Source organism: Heptranchias perlo, chromosome 7 (genome assembly GCF_035084215.1).
Source record: "Heptranchias perlo isolate sHepPer1 chromosome 7, sHepPer1.hap1, whole genome shotgun sequence".
Lineage (NCBI taxonomy): Eukaryota > Metazoa > Chordata > Chondrichthyes > Hexanchiformes > Hexanchidae > Heptranchias > Heptranchias perlo.
The window spans coordinates 6,455,234-6,467,719 of NC_090331.1; the positions used below are offsets into that span (position 1 = coordinate 6,455,234).

The 12,486-nt window shown below is 49.0% G+C and overlaps 1 protein-coding gene across 1 annotated transcript in view; it reads right to left on the reverse strand.

Annotated features, from left to right (window-relative positions):
* The window catches only part of LOC137323482 (gap junction gamma-1 protein-like), a 41,119-nt gene extending 29,582 nt beyond the window's left edge, over positions 1–11,537 (reverse strand). The window contains exon 1 of the mRNA XM_067986990.1: positions 11,413–11,537. The gene's annotated coding sequence lies outside the window, so the exon portion shown is untranslated. The remainder of the gene's footprint in view (positions 1–11,412) is intronic.
* Between the last annotated feature and the right edge of the window lie 949 nt (positions 11,538–12,486).

The window sequence follows — 12,486 nt, forward strand, 5'->3', positions numbered from 1 at the left end:
GCACTGCAGCAACTCACCAAGGCTTCTTCGACAGCACCTCCCAAACCCGCGACCTCTACCACCTAGAAGGACAAGGACAGCAGGCACATGGGAACAACACCACCTGCACGTTCCCCTCCAAGTCACACATCGTCCCGACTTGGAAATATATCGGCCGTTCCTTCATCGTCGCTGGGTCAAAATCCTGGAACTCCCTTCCTAACAGCACTGTGGGAGAACCTTCACCACACGGACTGCAGCGGTTCAAGAAGGCGGCTCACCACCACCTTCTCGAGGGCAATTAGGGATGGGCAATAAATGCCGGCCTCGCCAGCGACACCCACATCCCATGAACGAATAAAAAAAAATAGGCTCGAGGGGCTGAATGGCCTCCTCCTGTTCCTATGTTCCCACAAACAGCAATGTGATTAATGACCAGATAATCTGTTTTTTGGTGATGTTGGTTGAGGGATAAACATTGGGCAGGACACCAGGGAGAACTCCCCCTGCTCGTCTTCTTCAAAATAGTGCCATGGGATCTTTTACACCCACCTGAGAGGTTTAACGTCTCATCTGAAAGACGGCACCTCCGACAGTGCAGCACTCCCTCCGTACTGGCACTGGGAGTGTCGGCCTGGATTATGTGCTCAAGTCTCTGGAGTGGGACTTGAACCCACAACCTTCTGACTCAGAGGTGAGAGAGTGCTACTCACTAAGCCACGGCTGACACTGTGAGAATGAACTCCAGATGGCTGAATATCATTGCTCAGTCCGTCACTTACATCACCCGGAGAGAGAGGGAGAAAAACAGGAAACCAAATAAAAACAAAACATCTCTAATTTCAAGTCACGTCACAGTCACAAGGCAGCCACCTGCGGGGTGGGGGCAGTGCCACGTATCACCACGATGGGTGTTTAACTGGGTCACAAACACATGGACATGAGGTGTGTGCAAGAGTGGATCAACCCACCAATATTGACACACTCCCGGGGACCCCCTGTAAATACTGACACACTCCCGGGGACACCCTGTAAATACTGACACACTCCCGGGGACACCCTGTAAATACTGACACACTCCCGGGGACCCCCTGTAAATACTGACACACTCCCGGGGACACCCTGTAAATACTGACACACTCCCGGGGACACCCTGTAAATACTGACACACTCCCGGGGACCCCCTGTAAATACTGACACACTCCCGGGGACCCCCTGTAAATACTGACACACTCCCGGGGACCCCATGTAAATACAGACACACTCCCGGGGACCCCCTGTGAATACTGACACACCCCCGGGGACCCCCTGTAAATACTGACACACCCCCGGGGACCCCCTGTAAATACTGACACACTCCCGGGGACCCCATGTAAATACAGACACACTCCCGGGGACCCCCTGTGAATACTGACACACCCCCGGGGACCCCCTGTAAATACTGACACACTCCCAGGGACCCCCTGTAAATACTGACACACTCCCGGGGACCCCCTGTGAATACTGACACACTCCCGGGGACCCCCTCCACCATCCGCACTTTTGAAAACGAGACTAAGTCACCCCTACCATTTCACAACCGTTTATCAATAGTGACAGAAAGATCCCGATAGTAAATTAAGCTGCTGCAGCAATCTGATGGCCTCGAGGCAGAGTTTCAACACAGGGAATGCGGAGCCTCGAGGCGGCCTGCTGCCTTTTGAAGTTTGACCCCAGGCTCTGATTTCCCCCAAGACAGCAGGAAACAGGAAAAGTAATATTCACTCCAGTCATTAAAAGCAGCCGACTTGTTGACCTGGTGCTGCTGCCAGATATCCCGCGACCTGCATAAACTGACAAAGAGGAGAGGGTTTTTTTTTTAATATAAAGTCCCACGCAAACTCAAGCGGCTTTTAACTCCAGGTTTCTTCGCCCTCCCCTCCGCTCCCCCCCCACTGCACCACTCGCTGGGCAAACAGTAGAGCCGTGCCTGAAAGGGGAGATGAAGTCTCAGCGTATTGTACAGGCAAGGAATGCGCACTGGGCTCATTAAAAAAAAGGAGCCTGGTTGTCTGGATAACCTGAGTGATTGGTCACAGATGGACAGTGATTATTACCTTACAGAATTTCCAGCATTCCATGAGGAAAAGAGCTCCACAGGCGGCCGGTTTCCTTCCCTAAAGGGCCATTAGAGAACCAGTCCGACAGCTCCACAATCACTTCCACTGATTCCGGGAGCTTCTTATTTTCCAGATTTCGTTTTTAGAACTGAATTCAAAATTCTCAAACTGCCAGAATGGGATTTGATCTCAAGTTTGCTTAATTATTGTCAGCTGTGGTTCAGTGGGTAACACTCTCATCTCTGAGTCAGAAAGTCATGGGTTCAAGTCCCCACTCCAGGGGCTTGAGCTCATAATCCAGGCCGACGCTCCCAGCGCCAGTACTGAGGGAGTGCTGCACTGTCGGAGGTGCCGTCTTTCGGATGAGACGTTAAACTGAGGCCCTGTTTGCCCTCTCAGTTGGATGTAAAAGATCTCATGGGCACTATTTCGAAGATGAGCAGGGAAAGTGTCCTGGGGCCAATATTTATCCCTCAACCAACATCACTAAAAAACAGATTATCCGGTCATTATCACATTGCTGTTTGTGGGATCTTGCTGTGCGCAATTTAGCTGCCGCGTTTCCTACATTACAACAGTGACTACACTTCAAAAAGTACTTAATTGGCTGTAAAGCGCTTTGGGACGTCCTGGGGTTGTGAAAGGCGCTACAGAAATGCAAGTCCTACTTTCTTTTATTAGTCCAGGACGTCTGGATTACTAGCCCAGTAACATAACCACTACACTACCGTACCTCTTGCTCCGTAAAGGATAGCCAGTTGCTTTTCCTGTGTGCGCACATGCAGAGCTGAGGAAAATCACTTTGCATTAGGGAGTGAGAATGAGCAAGAGACACACTGGGGTAGATCTCGACTTTGCAATTTAGCTGCCGCGTTTCCTACATTACAACAGTGACTACACTTCAAAGTGTAAAACGAGCGATAGAAACATAGAAAATAGCAGCAAGAGTAGGCCATTCGGCCCTTCAGGCCTGCTCCGCCATTCAAAATGGTCATGGCTGATTGTCTAACTCATTACCCTGTTCCTGCTTTTTTCCCCATATCCCTTGATCCCCTTTAGCATTAAGAAATATATCTATCTCCTTCTTGAATACATCTAATGACTTGGCCTCCACTGCCTTCTGTGGTAGAGAATTCCACAGGTTCACCACCCTCTGAGTGAAGAAATTTCTCCTCATCTCGGTTCTAAATGGCATACCCCGTATCCTGAGACTGTGACCCCTGGTTCTGGACTCCCCCAGCCATCGGGAACATCCTCCCTGCATCTAGTCTGTCTGGTCCTGTTAGGATTTTATATATTTCGATAGTGAGTCGGCCGTTTCACATCTCTCCACATTTTTACTTCTATTGCAGCTCAGTGGAAATAAAGAGTGGGAAGGATTTAGAAATGTCTGCCGATCCGCCATCACCCTGTTTTACACCGTCACGCAGGGTCGAGATCTACCCCAGTGTCTTAGGAGCACAGGAATGAGGGCTGGCAGGTATAAGCTGGGTGCTAACACTGCCCTTTCATTGAGTCACCTCTTCACGCGCAATGGACTCGTTTCATGGACGAAAGGTCAGTAGCCACTCCCAGCCCACCCAATGCTGCCAGTCTCCAGCTTGTGTTACATTCTCTGCACGGCCTTAAATTCGGACTCAGCGCCATTTCACTCCAGTGGCCGTCTCGCTTTGTGGACTTTTGGGATTTTTAAGACTTTGGTTCCTCTCCACTGCCTGATCATTCCTACACTACCACTGACTCTTTTCTAAGGTAGCCATTTCGCACACAGCAAGATCCCACAAAACAGCAACGCGTCGAATGACCAGTTAATTGATCATCAATTAGTTATTCACGTCATCAATACCCGGGGGACTTTGCTGGAATGGATCGGCGCCAATCTCTTTAAAGAAAGGAAGACGTTGTGTTTATATAACACCTCGGGGCGTTCCAAAGCACTTTACAGCCAATGAAGTACTTTTTTGAGGTGTAGTCACTGCTGTAATGTGGGAAACACAGAAGCTGATTTGCGCACAGCAAGATCCCACAAACAGCATTATGACCAGATCATCTGTTTTTTTAGTGAGAGTGGTTGAGGGATAAATATTGGCCCCAGGACACTGGGATGAACTCCTCTGCTCTTCTTCATCCACCATGAGAGGGCAGCTAGGGCCTCGGTTTAACGTCTCCATCCCAACAGTGCAGCACTCCCTCAGTACCGCAAGCCCAGGTTTTGTGCTCAAGTCTCATGAAGTGGGGCTTGAACCCACAACCTTCTGACTATCAGAGGCGAGAGCACCACCCACTGAGCCATAGCTGACACCTAACACAACAATCGACGAATCTGAGACATGTTAAAGGGCCCCTTGTAATCGCTGAGCATTATTTCCATTTTCGGACTGTAAAGGAAACTGCAGAGACGGGCACAAAGTCCCCGAGCTCGAGAGGGGGAGACTCTGCACACAGATGGGTCACCGGGGAGGTAATGCGAGAGGAGTCAGTTACACCGCAAGGGATTAGGAGGAGCCCAACACGATGAATGAGGCCCTTTCAACCTGAAGGAAACTGTTGGAAAACACTTCCTCAATCTCATCGAAAAGCAACTTGGTCGAAGTCTCGATTGTTGGGTTATTTTATACACAGCGAGCTGTAGATCAGGCCACAGTTACTCAGGAGTCACGTTACAGGAGTGCAGTAACACGAGATGGTGAGTCTACAAAATGGAGGGACATACTCCAGCTCCCCACACCTATGTTATTCAGGCCCTGAGCAGCCCACAGCTCTTGAGCCCATAATCCAGGCCGACACTCCCGGTGCCAGTACCGAGGGAGTGCTGCACTGTCGGAAGTGCCGTTGGTCGGATGAGACGTTAAACCGAGGCCTCGTCTGCCCTCTCAGGCGGACGTAAAAGATCTACAGGCACTGTTAGAAGAAGAGCAGGGGGGAGTTCTCCCCGGTGTCCTGGGGCCAATATTTATCCCTCAACCAACATCATTAAAAAAACAGATTATCTGGTCATTATCACATTGCTGTTTGTGGGATCTTGCTGTGCGCAAATTGGCTGCCGCGTTTCCTACATTACAACAGTGACTACACTTCAAAACGTACTTCATTGGCTGCAAAGCACTTTAGGACGTCCTGAGGTCGTGAAAGGTGCTATATAAATGCAAGTTCTTTTTTTAAAAATCTGCAGAAACAATATTTCAGTGAGCAAGTGGTCAATCTATAAAAGTCTCCCGAGGGAGGCGGTGGGAGCAGTTAGTATTGATTCATTCAAATGCAAATTGGTGAGATTTCTTTCAGTAAATAACATTTTGGTATCCAGTATATGAGCGATTTGAGACCTGACGTGTGGCGAGTGTGACAGGCTCGGGAGGAACAGGTGACTTTGGACCTCTGGTTCCCGAAGCTCTCCCCCACTGGGGATTTTCCTCACCTCATGTCTGGGTCTGTTGGAGACTCAGTGATAGAGATTGATGGCTGTGATTAGTCAATAACTCCCATTATCATCGTATCATGGGATTACCGGGATGGGAGAAGGTGAACTAGACGGACCCTGGTCTATTTTCATCTACCAATTCCTATATTCCCAAGTGAAATTCTTGGAGATGTTTTGAGAGAGGTGACAAGACGGAGTTGCAGGATCAGAACGTTTTAAACTCAGCTCCGTGTGGAATTCTTCCCGGGTTTACGATCTTTGATCGGCACCGATTTAGCTGATCCAAGCCCGTGTCAAAGTCTCGAACTTGGGGGTTCGTGGGCTACAGAGGGGAAACAGAGAAGCTCAGAGGTCCGGCTTCTCATCGCCATTCAGTGACCTCGTTGCAAACCTCCGAGATCTCTGCGCTCCTCCAATTCAGGCCTCGTGCTGTTCCCCGATTTTCATCGCCCCGCCATTGGTGGCCGTGCCTAGACCCTAAGCTCTGGAATTCCCTCCCTGAACCTCTCCGCCTCTCTCTCCTCCTTTAAGATGCTCCTTAAAACCTACCTCTTTGACCAAGCTTTTGGTCACCTGGTCTAAATTCGATGTCAAATTTTATCTGATTACGCTCCTGTGAAGCGCCTTGGGACATTATACTACATTAAAGGCACTATATAAACACAAGCTGTTATGATCCCTCCTGGAAACTGCACACACAGAGCTGGTGGGGGGGATTGGGGATAAGGGAAATGTGATGCCCCCTACAGTTGGATATCTGCCAATGCTCATCCTCTACAAGTCACACAGCAACAACTATTTATTCTCGAGTTACTGGAGGGTGGACACAGTGGGAAGGTTTGACAAAGTTAACCATAGTCTATAAACAGTGATACAGATTAATATAGTAATGATAAGATATATAAAACCAGTGCTGTATTCTGTGGAATAGGGAATGTTGCTAATACAGTAAATAAGGAAAAGGTTTCCAGTGGCAAGAGGGTCGGTAACCCAGGGGACACAGATTTAAAATCTGTAAATTAGCAAAAGAACCAGAGGGGAGATGAGGAGAATTTTTTTTGTTACGCAGCGAGTTGTTCTGATCTGGAATGCGCTGCCTGAAAGGGCGGTGGAAGCAGATTCAATAGTAACTTTCAAAAGGGAATTGGAGGAATACTTGAAAAGGAAAAATATAACAGGGCTGTGGGGAAAGAGCGGGAGGAGTGCGACTAAGGAATAGATCTTTTAAAGAGCTGGCACAGGCATGATGGGCCGAATGACCTCCTTCTGTGCTGTATGATTTTACACAGCACATTGTAGAAGGAAGGGCATCTCACTGGCCCAGTGGGTAAAGGTGCCAACCCAGTGTGATACTATACACAGAAGTTGTTTGCCAGACCTATACGCACCCCCCAAAGAGCCTCAAACCCATCTCCCTTTTATTATTCACTGTTAATTTAACTGCAGGAAGAGGGCCATCAAAAAGGTTCCAAAAAGCAGATATCTCGGTGCAGATGAGTGAATCGGAGTGGGGGTGGGGGGGGAAGAGATGCTACAGGACACAAAGGATCAGAGGCAGCACTAAACATTTAAAACAAAAAGGGGCAGGAGATGGAGGGGATTAAGTCACAGATGGTACAAGGCAGCGAGTGGCTTTGTTCTGAAGTATCAAAACCCGCCCCTTCCCCCAAAGATTGCACGGCCAATTACCAGGTGAAACTGCCCCCTCCTAACGCAGATGGATCATTGCCCAGCTACCCCCAGTAACCCCACACAAACTGACTGCAGCAATGCTCAAAATACAGGGAGACATTAATAAACTTGCAGAATGGGCGTGTAATTGGGAAATTAATTTCAATATAGATAAGTGTGAGGTGGTACATTTTGGTAGGAAGAATAAGAAGGACACATACTGCTTGGAAAATAAGAGTCTAAACAGGGTAAAGGTGCAGAGGGATCTGGGGGTGCAGATACACAAATCACTAAAAGTAGCGACGCAGGTTAATAAAACCATAAAAAAAGCAAACCAAGCACTGGGGTTCATTTCTAGAGGGATAGAATTGAAAAGCAGAGAAGTTATGTTAAACTTGTATAGAACCTTGGTTAGACCACACTGGGAGTACGGTGAACAGTTCTGGTCTCCCTATTATTAAAAGGATATAGAGGCACTGGAGAAGGTGCAAAAAAGATTTACTAGGATGATACCAGAACTGAGAGGTTATACCGATCAGGAAAGACTGAACAGGCTGGGGCTCTTTTCTCCAGAAAAGAGAAGGCTGAGGGGTGACCTGATAGAGGTCTTTAAGATAATGAAAGGGTTTGATAGGGTAGACGTAGAGAAGATGTTTGCACTTGTGGGGGAGACCAGAACTAGGGATCATAAATATAAGATAGTCACTAATAAATCCAATAGGGAATTCAGGAATTCTTTATTCAGAGAGAATTTAGGGAATTCTTTACCCAGAGTGGTTAGAATGAGCAACTCGCTACGACAAGGAGTAGTTGAGGCAAATAGCATAGATGTACTTAAGGGGAAGCTAGATAAGTAGATGAGGGAGAAAGGAATAGAAGGATATGTTGATAGGGTGAGATGAAGTAGGGAGGGAGGAGGCTCGTGTGGAGCATAAACACCAGCATGGACCTGTTGGGCCGAATGGCCTGTTTCTGTGCTGTAAATTCTACATAATGTAAAACTGTGACTCACTTTTGCACTAATTTTGCTTCCCTTCCGCTCCTGAGGCCACGCACTCTCACTACACTGGGCAGCTGCACCTCCTCCACCTCACCCAATTCTTCCCATGTGTTGAGGCTATTCAACCAAGAGAGGAGCATGGGCATCGTAGCTGAGGTATCAAACGCATTAAACCATTTAGTTGAATTTAATTAGACCAAGTAATGTTTTAGTGATGCTGACTGAGGGATAAATATTGGGCCCAGGACACCGGGGAGAACTCCCCTGCTCTTCTTCGAAATAGTGCCTTGGGATCTGCTACGTCTACCTGAGGGGGCAGACGGGACCTCGGTTTAACATCTCATCCAAAAGACGGATTTACAGGCACAAACACAGCGTCTTTACTGTCCCAGCAAGGTTCCCCTCCCACGATTATTAAAATCACGACCATCAAAGCAGGCTGGTCGAATGGAGTATTGTGTTCAATTCTAGGCACCAGACATTAGGAAGGATGTCAGGGCCTTGGAGAGGGTGCAGAGGAGATTTACTAGAATGATTCCAGGGATGAGGGACTTCAGTTATGTAGAGAAGCTGGGGTTGTTCTCCTTAGAACAGATAAGGTTAAGGGGAGATTTGATAGAGGTGTTCAAAATCATGAGGGGTTTTGACAGAGTAAATAAGGAGAAACTCTTTCCAGTGGCAGGAGGGTCGGTAACCAGAGGACACAGATTTAAGGTAATTGGCAAACAGACCAGAGGGGGGAGATGAGGAGAAATGTTTTTATGCAGTGAGTTGTTATGATCTGGAATGCTCTGCCTGAAAGGGCGGTGGAAGCAGATTCAATAATAACTTTCAAAAGGGAATTGGATAACTACTTGAAAGGAAAAAATTGCAGGGCTACAGGGAAAGAGCAGGAGGAGTGGGACTAATTGGATAGCTCTTTCAAAGAGCTGGCACGGGCACGATGGGCCGAATGGCCTCCTCCTGCGCTGTATGATTCCATGAATGGCGGAGTGGGTAAGTGCACACGGTGTGGTCCTCAGCCAGGCAGATCAGGAAGGTCTTCCCCCACCCCGTCCCCTCGGGTTCAATTCCCAAGTTATCTGATCTCCACCGAGGTACCGGTCTGGGGGGATGCTACGAGGGGCCTCGGTGTTCCTGGCTTCCACTCCTTACTGCTACCCAGTGACTCCTGCTCGAATGTGGGCGTCAGGCGAGGGACAGGATTAGGATGTGCCTTGGCTGTGATGCCTCTTGTAGTCCAATAGCCAACACCTGCACTCAACTCCTAGCTCACATACGAATAATGGCTGTATGAATGAGTTACTGAAGGGCATCGCGCCTCACTCCCGTAGTTCTGTACCCCAGCGAGAGTTAGCACCTTCGGAGAGAAGTGGGGAGGGTGGAGGAAATTGAAATGGGGGGGGCACAGGGAAATCAGTGGGCAAAACTGTGGCAGATGGAGTTCAACGTGGGGAAGTGGAGGTCATCCACTTTGGATCTAAGAAAGGTAAATTAGAGTACTTTCTAAATGGTGAGAAGCCGGGAACTGTGGAGGAGCAGAGAGATTTCGGGGTCCAAGTACAAGAATCACTAAAACCTCGAGGACAGGTACAAAAAAAAATTTAAAAGGCTAATGGAATGTTGGCCTTTATCTCGAGGGGGCTGGAATACAAAGAGGAGGAAGTTATACTTCAGTTGTACAAAGCTCGGGTCAGACCCCATCTGGAGACTGCGTTCAGTTCTGGGCACCGCACCTCAGGAAGGATATATTGGCCTTGGAGGGGGTGCAGTGCAGATTCACCAGAATGATACCGGGGCTAAAAGGGTTAAATTACGAGGACAGGTTGGCATAGACTTGGCTTGTATTCCCTCGAGTATAGAAGATTAAGGGGTGATCGAATCGAGGTGTTTAAGATGATTAAAGGATTTGATAGGGTCGATAGAGAGAAACTATTTCCTCTGGTGGGGGGAGTCCGGAACAAGGGGGCAGAACCTTAAAATTAGAGCCAGGCCGTTCAGGGGTGATGTCAGGAAGCACTTCTTCACACAAAGGGGAGTGGAAATCTGGAACTCTCTCGCCCAAAAAGCTGTTGGGGGTCAATTGAAAATTTCAAAACTGAGATTGATCGATTTTTGTTGGGTAAGGGGATTAAGGGTTACGGGACCAAGGCGGGTAAATGGAGTTAAAATTCAGATCAGCCAAGATCTAATCGAATGGTGGAATAGGCTGGAGGGGCTGAATGGCCGAGAATCAAGCATGCACCAGGAGTCTCTCTCCTTTTCTCTCTCTCTCTCTCTCTCCCTGCCCCCACGGCTGTGCATTAATAGCAGAACCCAGCCCACACTGCAAATCTGTGCCAACCCAGACAGCATAAAACAAAGGACAGGATGAAGTGAATGAGGGACCCAGAGAGTTTAGGGAGGAGGAGGGAGGAGAAGCAGTTTGAATCAGAATTCCTGATTCTTTCTCCATTTCACCTGGTTTTCAGAACATTTTCCCCCCACCACCTCAAAAAGAAAAAAAATAGCACATTTCAAACACAGGGTTTTCCAACTGAGCGGAAGCTCCTCATTCTGTCCCCTCTCTCCCGCTTCATCCAGGCACCGCCGAGTGTCCCAGCAGCAAAACAAAGTTTAAAATTCTCAGCAACCACAAGGTGGTTAAATTCGTTGCGGGAATTCACAAACACCAGTGGATGTGTGTGTGTGTGTGTGAGAGAGAAAAAAAACAAAAGATTAAGAGAGAGAAAAAGAGAAAGAGAAAAAGAGAGACGGAGAAAAGAGAGGGAGAGAAAGGAGAGGGGTACACAGAGGGAGAAAAGAAAGGGATTGAGGCAGGAAGAGAGAAAAAAAAGAGAGGGGCAGGCAGAAAAGAAAGGGGGAGAGACAGAGAGAAAGGAGATGGAGAGATAAAAGAGAGGGAGAGAGAGGGAGAGAGACAGAGAGAGGGAGAGATATAGCGAGGGAGAGAGACAGAAGAGGGAAAGGGAGAGAGACAGAGAAAGAAGCAGAGAGACGTAAAGTTTGTAAAACTTTGCTGAAAGTTTTCTCTCCGCGAGCTGGTAAAGTTGTTCGTTGTTTTTTTTTTGCTCTGAAATTGACCGGGACTGCAGAAACTGATCAATGATAAGCGGGGAACCCGCCAACATCACCCTGAGACCCTGGGGGGGTGGGGGGTGGGCGTTTGGAAAGGTTGCTGCCCTGGGGAAGTTTGCCCTCCTCTCCCGGATTGCGAGTTCCCCGGGTACAGGTACAGTACTCACCCGCGTCCTGGACCCTCCTCCTGTCTGTCCCCAGCTCAGGGATGCACAGCACACAAACACACGCGTTGGATTATCCTGAGATTCCCTCCGATTTGCAAACAAAGAGAAGCCAACGATAAGTCAAAAAAGCTGGCAGGGGGGGTGGGGGTTGCACGTGATCCATGGACCCTGCTGAAACCTCCCCCATCTCCTGTGCACCTCCTCTCCCCATCCACCTCCCCTATCATCTATCCCTCCCCCCCGACTCAAAAGAAAAATAAACTAGGGGATTAAGATATCTGACTCGAGGCGATGTGCAAACACGGAGCAGTAAACAGGCAGCCCTGTTCAGGTTTTTAATCTTGGCCATCATTTGGGATTGTCTGTTTGAGCAATAATGATGATTGCAGTGAGATGACATTCCTGGTTAGCGCCCCAATCATGAGGTGCAAAGATTCTTTCTTCGCACAGTGAGAGGCTGGAGCAGGGTAATTGGGAATTAAGGGATGATTTGCAAACAGCAAAAACTCACAAAATCTAGCCCTCTCCCTCTGCAAATCCCCTCCTGTCGTGGAGACTTTGTCCTGTTGGTTTGCATAAGTTGGTTTGCAAAAGCATCCGTTATCCGCACCTCCATATCTCACCCCAGCACCTCCTCCTGCCCCCATATCTCACCCCAGCACCTCCTCCTGCCCCCATATCTCACCCCAGCACCTCCTCCTGCCCCCATATCTCACCCCAGCACCTCCTCCTGCCCCCATATCTCACCCCAGCACCTCCTCCTGCCCCCATATCTCACCCCAGCACCTCCTCCGCCCCCATATCTCACCCCAGCACCTCCTCCTGCCCCCATATCTCACCCCAGCACCTCCTCCGCCCCCATATCTCACCCCAGCACCTCCTCCTGCCCCCATATCTCACCCCAGCACCTCCTCCGCCCCCATATCTCACCCCAGCACCTCCTCCTGCCCCCATATCTCACCCCAGCACCTCCTCCGCCCCCATATCTCACCCCAGCACCTCCTCCTGCCCCCATATCTCACCCCAGCACCTCCTCCGCCCCCATATCTCACCCCAGCACCTCCTCCTGCCCCC